The sequence below is a fragment of the Spermophilus citellus genome (assembly GCF_964194105.1).
Source record: "Spermophilus citellus genome assembly, chromosome: 4".
In the NCBI taxonomy this organism is placed as follows: Eukaryota; Metazoa; Chordata; class Mammalia; order Rodentia; family Sciuridae; genus Spermophilus; species Spermophilus citellus.
This window is the reverse complement of record NC_138185.1, coordinates 195,048,161-195,067,189: the sequence shown is the minus strand read 5'-3', so window position 1 is coordinate 195,067,189 and position 19,029 is coordinate 195,048,161. Positions and strand designations below refer to the sequence as shown.

The following is a 19,029-nucleotide window of genomic DNA, read 5'->3' as shown; positions in this document are numbered from 1 at the left end:
TCCCGGGTTTCCCGGGCTATCTTTGAATTTGCAGTCCTTCTGTCTCAGCCTCTCCAATAGCTGGGATCACAGGCAGGAGCCACTATGCTGTCCAGCCACTATGCTGGACACACGACAGTGTGCGCGCACACTTTTTTATATTTTCTTAATCATTTACTTTGAATCAGTGGGGAAACATCTGACAAGTGCTTAAAGCCTCATCTGAATTGCCACATTGCAGTTTATTTCAAAGAACTTCATAACACTGGCATGAGGCAGGAAGAGGGAAAAAATAGGTAGACATAAAAGAAGGACAAGAAAGGGCTAGGGTTGTGGCTTAATGGCAGAGTGCTTGTCTCACACATGTGAGGCACTGGGTTTGGTCTTCAGCACCACATGAAAATAAATAAACAAAATAAAGATATTGCGTCCATCTATAACTAAAAAACATTTTTTAAAAAGGACCAAAAAAACCTACATTCTAATTCAGAAGTTTGTACTTCTGGTGGCCTGTCATTCCTAACACCAGTCTGACTATCAACCTTTAACTCCCAAATTCCTCAGAAATCTGTAAATCTCGGGCTGGGGATGTGGCTCAAGCGGTAGCGCGCATGCGTGCGGCCGAGTTCGATCCTCAGCACCACATACAAACAAAGATGTTGTGTCTGCCGAAAACTAAAAAATAAATATTCAAAAAAATTTAAAAAAAAAGAAATCTGTAAATCTACCTGTAAACTGTTAGTTAACCCCCAATAAATATATTAAGTAAAGAGAGGTACAAAATTTTGAGAAATATATAATTTAGGGGATTTGCAGTGTTATCTATTGCTCAGATGATAGAGATCACATTGGCCTAAAGATCCTGAGATTGACCCTACCACCATAATCATATTGACATCACCAGACTATTATTTCTACATATTCTCCCATACCTGCCCCTTAAAAGAACAACCAGGAAAACAGAAAATGCAACTGTCACTCTAGAGAAGGCTGGCATTTACCCATTAATGTGTGTATTTCTTGCTGTAGCCCCAAAGACACCCCTCCCTTGAGATTGTCTGTGTTTTCCCTCGAATATTAATCTACTATGACTCTTACTAGTGCATGCTGAAATTCTTTTCTGTTAAGTAACCCAAGGGTGCTACATACCCTGGGTCAAATTCCTCCTTCTCTCTGGGAACTCCTCCAGGGATCTCTTCTGTAACAACACTGTGGTTAATTTTACACTCTTCTCTTCTCCTGGAGAGTGTTTTTTTTTTTTTTTTCATAGTAGAGTTTAATTCTTATTCCTCTCTATATTTCTCTTGCTTATTACCTGGCATAGGGCCTTAAATAGAAAGTAAAGTTGGGTTTGATGGCCTGAACCTGTAATCCTCATTCTTAGGAAGTTGAGATGGAGGATCACTTGAGTCAAGGAGTTCAAAATCACACTGGGCAGCATACTGAAACCCTGTCTTAAAAAAAAAAAAAATTGGCTCAGTGGTAGAGTTTTAGAGTTTTTGCCTAGCATATGAAGGGCCCTGGGTTCTAATCCCAAGAATCACACACACACACACACACACACAAAAAAAAAAAAAAAAAAAAAAGAGTGGGAGAGAAAGAGAAAAAAGAAAACATAGTGAGAAATCTGTTGGGGTTTTTTTTGTGTGTGTGTGTGTGTATGTGTGTGAAACTGGGGACAGAACCAGAACCTAGAGGTGCTTTACTGCTGAGTTACATCCCTGGCCCAATTTTTTTGATGTTTGTTTGTTAGTTAGTTAGTTTGTTTGTTTGTTTTTGAGATATGGGCTTTCAAAGTTGCTGAAGCTGGGCTGGAATTTGCAATCCCCCTGCCTCAGCCTCACAAACAGCTGGAATTACAAACATGCAACACTATGCCTGGCTGAAATAGGTTTTTCTGTTTTGTTTTGTTTTGTTTTGTTTTGTTTTGTTTTATATTTCTGGTGCTTGGTATCCAACCCAAGATCTCACACGTACTGAATAAGTGCTCTACCACTGAGCTACTATTCTCAAGCCCTGAAATATGTATTAAATTAATTAATCCCAGGGGCTGCAGTTGTGGCCCAGCAGTAGAGCACTCGCCTAGCACATGCGAGGCCCTGGGTTCAATCCTCAGCACCACATATAAGTAAATAAAATAAAAGTGCTGTGCTCAACTACAACTCAGTAGTAAAGCAACTCTGGGTTCAATCCCAAATACCAAAGAAGAAGGAGGAGGAGAAGAGCAAAGCAGTTACTGTTATGGAAGGGCTGGTTTGTTGGTTTGTTTGTTTGTTTATTTATTTATTTATTTTTGGTACCAGGAATTGAACTCAGGGGCACTTGACCACTGAGCCACATCCCCAGCTATATTTTGTATTTTATTTAGAAACAAGGTCTCACTGAGTTGCTTAATGCCTGGCTTTTGCTAAGGATGGCTTTGAATTTGTAATCCTCCTGTCTCAGCCTCTGGAGCTGCTGGGATTATAGGCACGAGCCACTGTACCCGGTTTAGTTTACCTTTTATCTTATAAATATTAACTAAATAACATCCTTGATATCTATCATTCTGAATACTTCAGCCTATCTAATCATCCACCCCATTTTATTCAGATCAAATGGGGCTGGGGCTACAGCTCAATAGTGGAGCGCTTGCCTAGCACATGAGAGCACTGGGTTCGGTTCTCAGCACCTCATATGAATAAATAAATAAAATAAAGGTCCACTGACAATTAAAAATTTTTTTAAACCAAATAGAGCTCTCTAGTATAATTATCATTGCTTCCTTCCTCTGCACCTTCCATCCTCCAAGGATGTCATGAGCATCTTTCACTGGAAAGTGAGAAAGTGGTCATGGGTAAATCTAAACAAAGCACATTTAAAATTTTGCAGTTTTATAATTTTATTCAGCACTATTTTTAATTTGGACACCTTTTTGACTGTTTGCAAGCTATCTGCTATGTGCAGAGATTACCCTCCACTTTCAAGATTCTTTAATTACTGCATCCTATTTCTCCCACATTAAGTGTGCCCCCATGCAGATCCTGCAAACTGCTGTCGTGGCAATCATGTGAAAACATTTCCCTTTACTGTGCAACTTCCACTCTAAAGTCCTATAATAACTCTCTATTCCAGTCCTAAGCTTCCCCCTGACCCTAGGTACTGAAAATTGAATCAAGGGTTCAGGGGTACCACAAGCCATATCCCCAGTCCTTTTTATTTTTTATCTTGAGACAGAGTCTCACTAAGGTGCTGCAGCTAGCCTCAAACTTTTTCTTTTTTTTAAAGAGAGAGAGAGAGAGAGAGACACACACACACACAGAGAGAGAGAGAGAGAGAGAGAGAGAGAGAGGGAGGGAGGGAGGGAACTTTTTTTAATATTTATTTTTTACTTCTCGGCGGACACAACATCTTTGTTGGTATGTGGTGCTGAGGATCGAACCCGGGCAGCACGCATGCCAGGTGAGCGCCCTACCACTTGAGCCACACCCCCAGCCCTAGCCTCAAACTTTTGATCCTCCTGCTGTCAGCTTCCCAAGTTGCTGAGACTACAGGCCTGTACCACCACAGTGGACCAGTCCTAGGTTGTTTTTGTTTGTTTGTTTGTTTGTTTTTTAGTTATACATGGACACAATATTTTTATTTTGTTTATTTATTTTTATGTGGTGCTGAGGATTGAATCCAGTGCCTCACATGTGTGAGGCAAGTGCTCTGCCACTGAGCTACAACCCCAGCCCCAGTCCTAGGTTTTTATTGTCTCATTTGTAGCTACTCTCTGACTAGCCCCCTCCTTACCTACCAATTGTATCCCTTCCCCAAGATCCTGCTGTCCACACTTCAACATACCTAACTCGAGTCCCAATTAATTCTTTTTTTTTGGGGGGGTGGTACTGGAGATTGAACTCAGGGGCTCTTGACCACTGAGCCATATTCCCAGCCCCTTTTTTATATTTTATTTAGAGGCAGGGTCTCACTGAGTTTCTTAGTGCCTTACTTTTGCTGAGGCTGGCTTTGAACTGGAGATCCTCCTGCCTCAGCCTCCCAAGCCGCTGGGATTACAGGTGTGCGCCACCATGCCCAGCCATATTAATTCTTTTTGAATTAATATATATTTTTTTAAATTAAATAATTAAATATAATTAAATCATTACATATCTTTTTTGAAGATATATAATGATTTATTCAAATGCTTATTCAATCAGCCAACGCTTTGCTTTTAAATATGTTTTAACTGAAAGTGTTTTTTATATTCAACATACTGATCTAAACATCAGATATATCACAAACTAAATATAACAGTCTGCTGGGAGCCACAGCCCAGTCGGGATGGCGCCAGAAGGAGTGGTTAAGAGGTGACGCCAGGGAGCCATTAAGATGATGATAATTAAGTTATAATTGCTGTGACTGGATGATGCTGGATTGGGACAGGCTGTGTATTGAGTTGTATATGGACCCCTGCTGTCCAGCAATAGGGTGGCTCTGGGAATAGGGTGATTCCTGCTGCCCACTACTTTGGAGTTCCAGCTGAGTTCTTGCAGGTTCCCAGAGAGTTGGGGTAGAGCCAGGCAAGAGCTGCAAGAGAGTTGGGGTAGAGCCGGGCAAGAGCTGCGAGAGTTCCTGAGAAGGGCCGCATGGGTGGCTTTTGCGGGAGTTCGGAAAATAAAGTTTGTTCCTGCTTGAATGGCTCGTGATTTGTGCCCAGCCAGACTGTGACAACAGTCCTAGTCCTCCAGCTTTGCATCCTTTCACAAACTCATTTCATAATCAGTTTCCCTTATAATAGACTGGCACTGTTTATTTTGTAATCCAATTACTTTTGAACCCCATTTTGTGCTTGGTGTTTGTGTGTGAAGCACATTTAATAGATTGATTATTTGATAGCTATCTGACAAAGCATTTCATTACACCCATTGCTCCTTTTAATCCCAAAGCTTTTGGGGCTGGGGATGTGGCTCAAGCAGTAGCGCGCTCGCCTAGCAAGCGTGCGGCCCGGGTTTGATCCTCAGCACCACATAAATATTTAAAAAAAAAAAAATCCCAAAGCTTTTGATAATGGGTAAACTCATAATGAGGAGTTTAGAATGTAGCATCCAGCGAATAGATTACTGATGTTTTATCTTTGATAATAAAACTTCTCCAAATATGGGGCTGGGGATGTGGCTCAAGCGGTAGCGCGCTCGCCTAGCAAGCGTGCGGCCCAGGTTCGATCCTCAGCACCACATACCAACAAAGATGTTGTGTCTGCCGAGAACTAAAAAATAAATATTAAAAAAAAAAAAAGAAAAACTTCTCCAAATAAGATTTTATACACTGCTAATAAAATTATGTTACCTCCTTTGACTATGCACCATGTCAAGGCTTCCAATGTCCCCCTCCCTACCTGCTCCATTTTTTTTTAAAGGGGGGGGGAGAGAGAGAGGGAGAGAGAGAGAGAGAGAGATAGAGAGAGAGAGAGAGAGAGAGAGAGAGAGAGAGAGAGAGAGAGAATTTTAATATTTATTTTTTAGTTATTGGCAGACACAACATCTTTGTTTTGTATGTGGTGCCGAGGATCAAACCCAGGCTGAACGCATGCCAGGCGAGCGCGCAACCACTTGAGTCACATCCCTAGCCCCCTGCTCCATTATTTTAATGCTTCTTAAATGGAGATAACCTATTTGGATTATTTCTAATAGTACATGATTATTGTAAAACTTTGAAATATGGCTGGGCATGGTGGCGCACGCCTGTAATCCCAGCAGCTTTTGAGGCTGAGGCAAGAGGATCTCAAGTTCAAAGCCAGCCTCAGCAAAAGTAAGGCACTAAGCAACTCAATGAGACCCTGTCTCTAAATAAAATACAAATTAGGGCTGGGGATGTGGCTTAGTGGTTGAGTGCCCCTGAGTTCAATCCCTGATACCCCCCCAAAAAAAAACCTTTGAAATATGGAAAACATTTAAGGTTACTATGTGTTCCTTCTTCCAAAAACATCCATTCTTAACTATTTGGTAAAGATCTTTACACAATTTTTGAAATATGTATTCTGGTTTATTTTTACCTAAATATTATCATAATACATCTCTAAGTGTGCAATCTGTTTTTCTTCAAATTACTAATGTATAGTAAATTTTGTCCACTTTCAGGTATAATGATCATAATGAATATACATATAATTTATGAATATATATTATTTATAGATGTATATATTGTTTATATGCATATTATTTGTTTATTTGTTAATTTTTGTAGTACTGGAGATTTAACCCAAGGGGCACTCTACCGTTGAGCTACATCCCTTTTAATTTCTTATGTTCAGGTGGGGTCTCACTAAATTGCTAAAGCTGGATTAGAATTTGTAATCCTCCTGCCTCAGCCTCCCAAATCACTGGGATTACAGGTATGTATCACTGTGCCTAGTATCATTTCTTAATAACAGAAATCCCTGAGCTTGAAAATTAAAAAACAAGCAAGCAGCTGGATATATTTTATATGATTACCCTTATAATAATAGTAGAAATAATAGATAATGTTTACTGCAGATGCTATATGTCAAGCATTTTTCTAAATGTTTTACATGAATTAACTCATTTGGTAATTTTATTACCCCATTATAAAGATAAGGAAACTAAAGCATAGAAAAGTTTACTTAAGATCCCACAGGTTTTTTTTTTTTTTCATATACTTTTACTTTATTTATTTTTATGTGGTGCTATTGAGGATTGAACTCAGTGCTTCACACAACACGTGCTGCCCCAGCCCCCACAGTTTTGTTTTGGTTCTAGGGATTGAACTCAGGGGCACTTGACCACTGAGCAATATTCCCAGCCCCTTTTTTGTATTTTACTTAGAGAGAGGATCTCACTGAGTTGCTTAGTGCTTTGCTTTTGCTGAGGCTGGCTTTTAACTCGGGATCATCCTGCCTCAGCCTCCTGAGCAGCTGCGATTATAGGCTTGTACCACTGAGTGCAGCTCATAGTTGGTTTTTGATGGAGCCATATTTCTGACCCTAGATTCTAAAGTTTGATTCTGATTCTAAAGTTTGTACATCTAACTACACTGTTATTGTGTATATGTGTTATATGTACTTATTTTTTTTTAAAGAGAGAGTGAGAGAGAGAATTTTTTAATATTTATTTTTCAGTTTTTCGACAGACACAACATCTTTGTTTGTATGTGGTGCTGAGGATCGAACCCGGGCCGCACGCATGCCAGGCGAGCGGGCTACCACTTGAGCCACATCCCCAGCCCCATATGTACTTATATAAGTTATGCCAAAGTGGAAAATTTCTACCAATTATTCATTTAACAATGATTTATTAAGTATATCCTTTATATAATAAGTTTGTGCTAAGTACCATGCCAGGCTATAAGTACGTGAAAGTAAACAACAGACATGTCCTCATTCTTCAAAACAGTCAAATAGTAATTGAATAATGAGTAAGTATCTATAATAAATTGTAAGTCCTACTAAAAATAAGTATAGAGTGTTTTGAGACCTATGTAATATAAATTTCTAGCCTCTTAGAAGGAAAAGTATGAAAAATAACTGATTTTGTTCAGAAGACTTCTTATTTCTTATTTCCTTAATTTCTTTTTTTCCCTTCATACTGAAAGTTTTTCTCCAACTTCTCCTTTGTCTCCCTTGCTTTTCTTCTATTTTTCATCCCAGCAGTGACCTAAATCTGGCTTCTTGTAGACTAAGCCCTCTTTAACACATTTGCCATCTGTTCTCCTTCTGGCTCTTAAGTACAAGATTTCATCCTCTGATAATTTTTCATTAAGCTACTCTTTCATAGCTTGCAAAGTGCTTTTTAGTTGATGAATCTTACATTTCATGATTAGACCTTATTTTATTATTATGCTAGAGACTGACCTTTTGAGCAAACATCTAAATGTTATAAAAATACTTTGCAAACTCTTTGGCCCATATCTTTTCAAATATGAAATTATATTTTACAAAGCAATTATCTTTCATGTGACTAGCCATTATAAAATTTACATAAGGACTTTTTTAAAAGGGTTTGGAGAATTTGCTGAACATCTGAGAAAGATTTCCAATAAGATGATTTATTTTCTATTATTAATTAATCCACAGCCCTCCCACATACTGCTTTCTTGTCATCTCAATTTATATTCAGATCTCAGGCCCCAGAGAATACTGCTCACTTTCTCATTGTCCAAAGAGCTCTGACTACCACCCCTTTGGGGGAGTGGTAAAGATATCATAATAGGTGTTAAAGAATACCAAGTATGGGGAATGTAAAGAAAATAATATCACAAACAAAGTTAAACTGTATGGCAGTGCACATTGGAATTATTTGGCATTCAAGCACTAGAGCAGAGGTCACTAAGGCCCCATCTTTTCAAAGTCTTCAAAAACAAAAGGAAGCTTTATTAAGCCAATGTGAGTAAATGTTTCCAATGATTAAATCAATATTGTTTTTAGATTTAAATAATTTAAAGGGATTAAAATGAGAGATTAAAATGTACTAAAAATGATTTTGGTGATGGTTGTAATAGTTAAGTTACTTTTTTAAAAAATTGTACATCTGAAATGGATATAATGAATGAGGTTAAATATATAGCTCAATAACTCAATAAAGTTTTTTTTAACTGAAATAAAAAGGATATGACTCTAAAATTTCAGTCCCTTAGTCAAACTAGCTTTTTTTTTTCTTTTTCTTTTTTTTTTTTTTTTTTTTTTTTGGTCATACCACTGAGCCACATCCCCACCCCTTTTTATTTTTTATTTTCAGTAGGTTGCTAAAACAGCTTCCAACTTGTGATCCTACTGACTCAACTTCCAGAGTTGCAGGGATTATAGGCATGCTCCATCCCACTCTGCAAATTAGCTATATGTTAAATATCCAGGAACCACATGTGCCTAGTTATTACCACTTTGGATAACATGGTTTAGCACATAAAATTATCTTTTCTTTCTTTCTTTTATCCATGTGAGACACATCTCTGAGTTCAAGAAAAAGTTTATTGACAGAGAATATCCACCAGGCTGCCCTTCTGCAAGGCTCAGCAACATGCTGGAAAAAAAATTCTTAACTATATAGTCATGTACAATGGAGTAGTTAAAAAAATAACTCATCTGGTCCTGTGATTGTTACTTTATTGTGGTTTCAGTAGTTAGGGACTCTTTAGGGGTGGGCCTAACCTGAAAGTCATGCCTGGGTGGACAGGTGCTGATTTTCAAAATGGAGTTACTTTGGCCTAAGGACCTAACTCAGTCTTTCTCCCTCCCTTCCTCCCTCCCTTTCTTCCTTTCTTTCATTTTCATGTGTGTGGTACTGGGGATTAGAGCCAGGGGCTTTCACATGCTAGACAAGTGCTCTACCACTAAACTACAACCCAGACCTTTCTAATTGTTTTTGAGATAGGGTCTCACTAAGTTGACCAGGCTGGTCACCAACTTGCCATCTCCCTGCCTCAGCAGCTATAGAAACTATTTTCTCTCCTTCTTTTATGCTATTAAAAAATATCTTCTTGGAGCTGGATTGTAGCTTAGCAGTAGAATGCTTGCCTCATACTTGTGAGGCACTGGGTTTGATTCCTAGCACTACATAAAAATAAATAAATAAATAATGGTACTGTGACCAATTACAACTAAAAAATAAATCTTTTTAAAAAAAGAAAAAGAAGTATGGATGCAGGGATTTATATCTGTGATTTTTTTTTTAAATGGGGATTGAACCCAGGGATACTTAACCACTGAGCCACATCCTCAGCCCTTTTTATTTTTTATTTTGAAACAAGTCTCCCTTAAGTTGCTCAGGCACTTGGTAAATTGTTGAGGCTGGCCTTGAATTTTCCCTCCTGGCTCAGCTTCCCAAATCCTTGGGATTATGCACATGTGCTACCACGCCCATTTTTGCTAATTTTGAATGTAATGTTGTTATAAAGGCAAAAATAAACAATCTAAATGCTCATCAGTAGGGCATTGATTAAATTAATTCTATATTATTTATAGAATAGAACATTAAACTTAGTTGTAGAAAAATATTTAATGTTTTAAAATATCAATTGTTTATTGGTTCTTGAAAAACAAGGGCTTTAAAAATAAATAATCTAAAGTAGTCAAACCCATAGAAATAGAAAGTAAAAGACTGGACTATGTAGCAAAGGAGTGTAGTGCTTGCCTAGCATGCTGGAGGTCCTGTGTTTGAGCCCATGCACCACAGATAAAACAAAACAAAACACAATAGAATGGTGGTTTCCAGAGGCTGGGGAAAGGGGAAAGAGTTGCTATTTAATGGGTAATAGTTTCAATTTTGCAAGATGAAAAGTACTGGAGATGATTGCATAACTAAGTGAATATATTTAACACTAATGAACTGTACACTTAAAAATGGTTAAGACAGTAAAGTTCATGTTCTGTGCATTCTACCACAATTTTAAAAAATATATTTTTTTAGTTGTAGATGGACACACTATCTTTATTTACTCATTTATTTTTATGAGGTGCTGAGGATCAAACCCAGTGTGTCACCCATGCTAGGCAAGTGCTCTACCACTGAGCCAGAGCCATAGCCCTAAAAAAAAAAAAAATATATATATATATATATATATATATATATATATATATATATATATATTTTTTTTTTTTTAGAGAGAGAGAGAGAGAGAGAGAGAGAGAATAGAGAGAGAATTTTAATATTTATTTTTCAGTTTTCGGCAGACACAACATCTTAGTTTGTATGTGGTGCTGAGGATCGAACCCGGGCCGCATGCATGCTAGGCAAGCGCACTACCGCTTGAGCCATATCCCCAGCCCCCCAAAAATATTTTTCTAATTTATTTTTTAGTCGTAGTTTGACACAATACCTTTGTTTTATTCATTTTTACATGGGTGCTGAGGATAGAACCCAGGGCCTTGCACATGCTAGGCAAGTGTTCTACCACTGAGCCATAACCCCAACCCCACTAAAAATATTTTTAATAAATTTTCAAAAATCATATTTTCACTTAAAAAATTATGTATGTTTAAACAGTTATATCTGGATGCTAAGATTATAAAAGAATTTTACTTTTTATTTTTCCATTCATGTCTTACATAAACATATATTAATTTGTAATCAGAAAAATGTTATTAGAAAATAGTATCTCCAACTCCTATTTGATGACTAAAATTCCTTTGACATGGATCAAGGCTTTATTTTCCATATTTAGAATACATTGAGCCTAGTGAAATGTTGATATATAATGGTCTAAATTCATTTTTTGTACTTGAAAAGTTTCTGGCATCTGTGGATTAAGCTGTCGCATTGATCCCATCAACGCAGCAGGATTTGCTCTCTTCAGAGAGATCTCAGGGCTCTATAATAAAGTCTCCCATTGTGACCCTTCAAAGAGAGATTTAAAGATCCTTCTTCCAACATCAACAAATTTCTGTTAATCTCAGATCAAACAAATATGTTTCAGCTTTAGTTTTAGTGGATAAATCAGTGTGTTAAGAAATGTTTAAGCTGCAGTTTCTCCAAGTACAACATGCACAGAAGAAAAGCAAGTCTTTATAGTCTGATCTATAAAGGGTTAACTTCAAAGCTACAAACCCGGATTACCCTCTCCCTTCACAAGCCAGAGGACAAGAGGATTGTGGCCTAGAACATTAGAGGACAAGAGAGCACCCACAGAAAAGAACTAGAGTGAGCTCTCTGGAGAAGCCTATAACTGTAAGTTTATATCTAACACATATTTTATAATCTCCTGTTTTTACTCTGAGATGTTGTGTGTTTTGTTTGTTTTATTTATTTTTGGTTCTGGGGTTTAAACCCAAGGGTAATTTACCAATAAGTTTCACACCTAATCCCTTTTATTGATTATTATTTTTTATTTTGAGTCAGGGTCTTGCTAAATTGCTAAGGCGGCCTCCAACTTGCTGTCCGTCTGCCTCAGCCTCCTGAGTTGCTAGGATTACAGGCATATGCCAATACACCAAGCAATTAATTTTTTCTTAATTGAAAATAAAAATCCTATGTACTTTTTTATTTTTAAATTTTATTTATTTATTTTTTAGTCGTAGTTGGACACAATACCTTTATTCCATTCTTTTATTTTTTTTATTTTTTTAATTTTTTTTTTTAGAGAAAGAGAGAGAGAGAGAGAGAGAGAGAGAGAATTTTTAATATTTATTTTTTAGTTCTCGGCGGACACAACATCTTTGTTGGTATGTGGTGCTGAGGGTCGAACCTGGGCCGCATGCATGCCAGGCGAGCGCGCTACCACTTGAGCCACATCCCCAGCCCTCCATTCTTTTATTTTTATGTGATGCTGAGGATCAAACCCAGGCTCCTCCTGTGCATGCTAGGTGAGTGCTCTACCGCTGAGCCATAGTCCCAGCCCGTTTATGTACTTATTGCATACAATATATTGTTTCAAAATGTAACACATTCTGAATTACTCCATCCAGCTAATTAACCTATGCATTCCCTCACATATTTATATTTTTTGGGGGGTGGAGACAGTAGTAGTGATCATGACTTCATACATGGTAGGCAAGCACTGTATCACTGAACTACATCCTCAGTCCAACATTTATCTTTTATGTGTGTATGTGAAATCTATTCTCTGAGAAATATTTAAGAAAAGAATCCAGAGCTGAAGTTGTAGCTCAGTGGAGCTTGCCTAGCATGTATGAGGCACTGGGTTTGATTCTTAGCACTGCACATAAATAAGCAAAAAAAAAAAAAAAAAAATCCAGTACTTTCTTATTAACTCTAGTCACCATGTTCTACAATAAATCCTTCTAATTTATTTCTCATATTTAACAGAAATTTTATTACACAGTTGAGGAGATGTTAGTCAAAGGTTATAAAACTCTTCTATCTTATATGCAAGGCCTTCCAAAATATATTTCCTTTCACTTAAATTTCCACAACTCTGGGGTGGTGCTGGTGTTGTGGCTTAGCGGTAGAGCTCTCACCTAGCAGGTGTAAGGCGCTGGATTTGATCCTCAGCACTACATAAAAATAAATAAATGAAATAAAGGTAAAGATAGGTATATCTTTATATATAAATAAATATATATATATCTTTATATCTATATATATGTATATATATATTTATCTATCTAGCTAGCTATAAAATTTCCACACTGCCCAACTCTGACGCTATTCAAACTGTCTTCTCTGTATGGAATATTTTGTATCTCTACCTGCAAAAATCTCTCCCAGTTTCCTACAACCCTTCTTCCACAAAGTTTTACCTGATCCTTCAGGTAAACATGACTCTTGGATTGGGGATGTAGTTCAATGGTATAGTATTTGCCTAGCATATGCAGAGCCCCTGAATTCAATGCCTAGTACTACAAAAAAGTAAATAAAAACTGATTCTCATATTTTTTTTGCGGGGGTACCAGGAATTAAACTCAGGGGCACTTGACCACTGAGCCACATCCTCAGCCCTATTTTGCATTTTGTTTTCCACAGGATCTCACTGAGTTGCTTAGGGCCTTGCTAAATTGCTGAGGCTGGCTTTGAACTCCTGATCCTCTGGGATTACAGGTGTGTACCACTACGCCTGACTCATCTTTTACTTTCCCACTTTGCTCTAACTTTTTATATTTTACCTCATAATTAAGAATATGGCCATGGGGCTGGGGTGTGGCTCAAGCGGTAGCGCGCACGCAGTGCGGCCGGGGTTTGATCCTCAGCACCACATACCAATAAAGATGTGTCCGCTGAGAACTAAAAAATAAATATTAAAAATTCTTTCTCTCTCTCTCTCTCTCTCTCTCTCTCTCTTTTTAAATTTTTTTTAAAGAGAGTGAGAGAGGAGGGGGAGAGAGAGAGAGAGAGAGAGAGAGAGAGAGAGAGAGAATTTTAATATTTATTTATTTTTTAGTTCTCGGCGGACACAACATCTTTGTTGGTATGTGGTGCTGCGGATCGAACCCGGGCCGCATGCATGCCAGGCGAGCGTGCTACCGTACCGCTTGAGCCACATCCCCAGCCCTCTCACTCTCTCTTAAAAAAAAAAAAAAAAAAAAAAAAAAAGAATATGGCCAGATGTATTGGCACACACTTGTAATCCCGGCAACTTGAGAAGCTGAGGTAGGAGGATCATAAGTTCCAGGCCAGCCTTGGCAACTTAGTAAAACCCTGCCTCAAAATAAAAAATAAAAAGGGCTGGGAATGTGCCTCAGTGGTAAAGTGCCCTGGGTTCAATTCCCAGTACCAAAAATAAAAATAAAAAATAAATACAATTTTTTAAGACTGGCTTTTCTTATTTACCCTTTTAATTACTTATTTCCTAAGAACAAGGGTTCTGTTTTTCTTCCCCCTGAAACTGCACATAACTGCATAACAGGCACACAGTTATATTTGCCAAATTAAGTTCAATCAGAATTCCAGAATTTCCAATCCCCCTTACCTGAGCACTCATACAACCAACACTACAGTTACAGAGCCTGTGTCCATTCCTCCATAGCTTCTTGTTATATCTGTTTCAAGTTTCTTTCTGGATTCTTTCATCTCATCAGCTACTGAGTTCCCTTACTATAGTTTTCTTTAACCGTCTATTTATAATTTGTGCCTTTCTTCCTCCAGACCTCCAACTCAGAGAAGCCCATATCCTCGGGACTATTTGGGGTCTGTTAGAATTAATTTATTATGTAGGAGGAAGACTTGAATTTCCAATCCAACTTTGAAATTTAGGCACATAGGCCCATTTAACTGAGGATTTTTTTTTTTTTTTTTTTTAAGACTGGGAATTAAACTCAGAGCCTTGCACTTGCTGGGCAAGTGCTCTATTGCTGAGATATATTCCCAGCCCTTTCTATTTTATTTTCAAACAGGGTCTCACCAAGTTGCTCAGGCTGGCCTTGAACTTGCAATAGTTTGACCTTGGCCTTCCTGTAGCTGTGATTACAGGCATTTGCCACTATGCTCCACTTAATTGCTAAATTTATTAAAGATAGAAATATTTTTGGGGCTGGGGATGTGGCTCAAGCGGTAGCGGGCTCGCCTGGCGTGCGTGCGGCCCAGGTTCGATCCTCAGCACCACATACCAACAAAGATGTTGTGTCTGCCGATACTAAAAAATAAATATTAAAAAATATATATATTTTTTGCTATATCATCTCCTATACTCTACTGAAATGCTATTAACATTTCTTTGAGCACTTTTTTTTTTTTTTGCCTGATTTTGGAATTTCTATTCTTCCTCTCTCATATTCAAATCCATGACACCATTATAGATCTCACTCACTTTTTTTTTTTTTAATGCCTGGGGTGGGATCTAGGACCTAACCTTACTGTTCTTAGGGAAAATTAATACAAAACTTTGTATAAACCATATTGGTGGTATTGGCATGTATTTTTGATTTAATACATCCTTCTATGAATTCAGTTGTATTTCTTTAGGTGGTTATTTTATAGATGTTAAGATGCTTATCATGTGTGATTGAAGGCTACTTAAAGACAGTATGTAATTTACAGCTCAAATTAGCTTGAAGTATAAAATGGAATACTCTTTCCCTGGTAGTGAGAGGAGATAGCTATATTAACATTGCTTCAGGCTTTAAAACAAAGTTGGCAATTCAAATAAGTGAGAAATGATATTTTTCTATACTCAAATAAGAACTTTTTTCAAAGTGGATCATTATCAATGTGAAATGTATAGACATGTTCTGAATATGCATGTTTTACAATACTTGAATCAAATACCAGTTTTTAAATATTTAATTAAAATTAAAAATTCAGTTTCTCAAAAAAAACTTTGTATAATCATTAAAGATGTAAGGGTAAAATTTCTAAGCTGATTCTAAACTGCAAAATTAAAATGTAAAAGACCCGGGCAAAGTTCCTCTGCTACACCCAGATTCCTGAGATAGTTAAGACAATGCCCTACTGGCCATTTAGCCTAGGGCCCTGTGCAGTTTGTCACAGGGCCCGAACCAATCAGTTTGAATGTGTAACCCGCTTAGGAATGACCAATCACCCCCGCCCTACCTGTTCCCGCCAATGAATGTGCTAATCATGTCTCAGAATTGTTGTTCAATTTTCCCGTGCCTCATGATGATTTGTTCTGATGTATGCAAAGCCCCCGCCCTCTCCAGAAAGTGTACTTAAGCTCTGCTTGACCTCTGCTCTGGGCTCCGGGCTGCTCTCCCTTCTTGAGTGTGCATGGGGCCCCAGCGCGCTGGAATGGATCCCCAATAAATCCCCTTTGCCAATTGCATGGAGCCAGTCTCTTGTGTGGTCTCTTTCTCCGACGCTCCGCCAGACCCTTACAAAAGATAGTTCTAAAAAGGAAAACAATTTGCACCAGAATCCAGTTCATAACACTAAATCCTATGAAATATTATTATATATCTGTATGTACTGAGCCCTGTTAGGTACTAGACATACAAAGATATCCTCAAAAGAGCTTTATATAGAGCCAGGTACTGTGGTGCACGCCTATAATCCCAGCAGCTGGGGAGGCTGAGACAGGAGGATCACAGAGTTCAAAGCCAGCCTCAGCAAAAGCAAGGCACTAAGTAACTCAGCAACTCAGTGAGACCCTGTCTCTAAATAAAATACAAAATAGGTTTGGGGATGTGGCTCAGTGATCAAGTGCCCCTGAGTTCAATCCCTGGTACCAAAAAAAAAAAAAAAAAAGAGCTAGTAATAAAGAAAAGTATAATATATATAAACACTGTAAAGAACTAATAATAACCAAAACAAAAATAGAATTATGTATATCATCACATATACATTATTAATATATATTGATAAATGCAATATTGTCCAGAGACTAGTTCACAGGAAATATCAAGAAGAGCTAATATTTGGGCTGGGACTGTGGCTCAGTGGCAGAGCCCTTGCCTCACAAGTATGAGGCACTGGATTTGATCCTCAGCACCACATAAAAATAAATAAATTAATTAAATAAAGGTATTGTGTCCATCCACAGCTAAAAAAATAAAAAATTTAAAAAAAATAAAAGAGCTGGGGCTGGGGATGTGGCTCAAGTGGTAGCGCGCTCGCCTGGCATGCGTGCGGCCCGGGTTCGAACCTCAGCACCACATACAAACAAAGATGTTGTGTTCGTCTGCCAAGAACTAAAATAAATAAATATTATAAAAAAAAAAAAAAGAAAAAAAAAGAAAAGAGCTAAAATTTAACTAATGCAGAGCTTATACTAAGTGAATTAAGCTGTTTTTATAGGTATGACCTCAATTAATCCTCCTCAGAGGTGTATAAGGTATGTTTTTCACTCCTATTTTACAAATAAGGAAACAAAGGATGCCGATTAAGAAACTTGACTATTAAAAAGAAAGAAACTTGTGTATGGTCACGGTAAAGGATGCATGTGAAACTATGTATTTCTTTTTCCTAGGCTTGTGATCACAGTCACTATTTACATTTCACTCTCAAGATTTAATCAGAGGTAAGCATAGAATCAGAGTAAAGAGAAATAAAGACAGTATAATTTTTTAATTGCTGGTGTCAACAAGGTGGTTTATACATCTATCACTACTAAAGAACTATTCTTAGCTGGGTGCATTGATAATCGCCTGTAATCCCAGAGACTGAGGTAGGAGAATCACAAGTTCAAGGCCCTAAGAAATTTAGTGAAACCTGTCTCAAAATAAAAAATGAAAAGGGCTGGGAATGTGGCTCAGTGGTAAATCACCACTGGGTTTAATGCCTTCTACAAAAAAAAAAAAAAAAAAAGAACTATTTTCACTGGGCATGGTGACCCATGCCTGAAATCCCAGCTATTCAGGAAGCTAAAACAGGAACATTGCAAGTTCAAGGCCAACCTGGGCAATTTAGCAAGATCCTATCTCAAAATAAAAAAAATAAATTAAAATGGACTGTGGAATGTACCTCAGTGTTAGGGCACTTGCCTAGTACATGAGATGCTCCAGTACTGCCCCCAAAAAAACTTTTTTAAAAAGTAAATCCTTCTATTTTTTTTTTCTTTGATACCAGGGATTGAACTCAGGGGCACTTAACCACTGAGCCACATCCCCAGCCCTATTTTGTATTTTAATAGATACAGGATCTCACTGAGTTGCTTAGCACCTTGCCTTTGCTCCTGCCTCAGCCTCCCAAGCCGCGGGGATTATAGGTGTGCACCACCACGCCCTGTAAAATAAATCTTTACTTCTTTTTTTTTTTAAAGAGAGAGAGAGAGGTTTTTTTTTTTTTTTAAGAGAGAGAGAGAGAATTTTTTAATATTTATTTTTTAGTTTTCAGTGGACACAACATCTTTGTTGGTATGTGGTGCTGAGGATCAAACCCAGGCCGCACGCATGCCAGGCGAGCGCGCTACCACTTGAGCCACATCCCCAGCCCCAGAGATTTTTTTTTTTAATATTTATTTTTTAGTTTTCAGTGGACACAACATCTTTCTTTGTATGTGGTGCTGAGGATCAAACCTGGACCGCACGCATGCGAGGGAAGCACGCTACCACTTGAGCCACATCCCCAGCCCATAAATCTTTGCTTCTTAAGTGTACTGTCCTCTTCTTTTCCCTCTGAAAGATTAAATCTGGTCACTTACTTGGATTTTGGATGTTTCTTCATCACACCTTCACTGAGTCTTTCCTGGGTTTTCTTTTCTGGCATTCTGATAAACTCCAGAATAAACTTCCAGAGTAGGAAGATCAGTGACTTAGTCAACATGAAAATGCTACCTTAAATGTGAGAGATTTAAAAAAAATAGTGAGAGATTGACTTTAAAATAATTGCTCATTTGAGTTTCTTTCTTTTTTTTTTTTTTTAAGTATTTATTTATTTATTTTAGTTTTTCAGCGGACACAACATCTTTGTTTGTATGTGGTGCTGAGGATCGAACCCGGGCTGCACGCTTGCAAGGCGAGCGCGCTACCAATTGAGCCACATCCCAGCCCCCTCATTTGAGTTTCTTAATTGCTTCATTCTGTCCTAATCCTAGGACTATTGCCTAACATCTGAAAGTACAACTTTTGGGTGATCATTCAGCTTCCTTAAAATTAGACATGCTAGGGCTGGGGCTGTAGCTCAGTGATGGAGTGCCTGCTTTGCATATGTGAGGCACTGGGTTCAATCCTCAGCATCACATAAAAGTAAATAAATAAAGATATTATATCCATCTACAACTAAAAAATTA

General features: G+C 37.8%; 1 protein-coding gene across 5 annotated transcripts in view; it reads left to right on the top strand.

The window, feature by feature from the left end:
- The first annotated feature begins 11,523 nt into the window (after positions 1–11,523).
- Positions 11,524–19,029, top strand: part of RPGRIP1 (RPGR interacting protein 1) — a 78,000-nt gene continuing 70,494 nt past the window's right edge. For all 5 annotated transcript variants that reach the window (XM_081293508.1, XM_081293507.1, XM_081293510.1 and 2 more), the window contains exon 1: positions 11,524–11,618. The gene's annotated coding sequence lies outside the window, so the exon portion shown is untranslated. The remainder of the gene's footprint in view (positions 11,619–19,029) is intronic.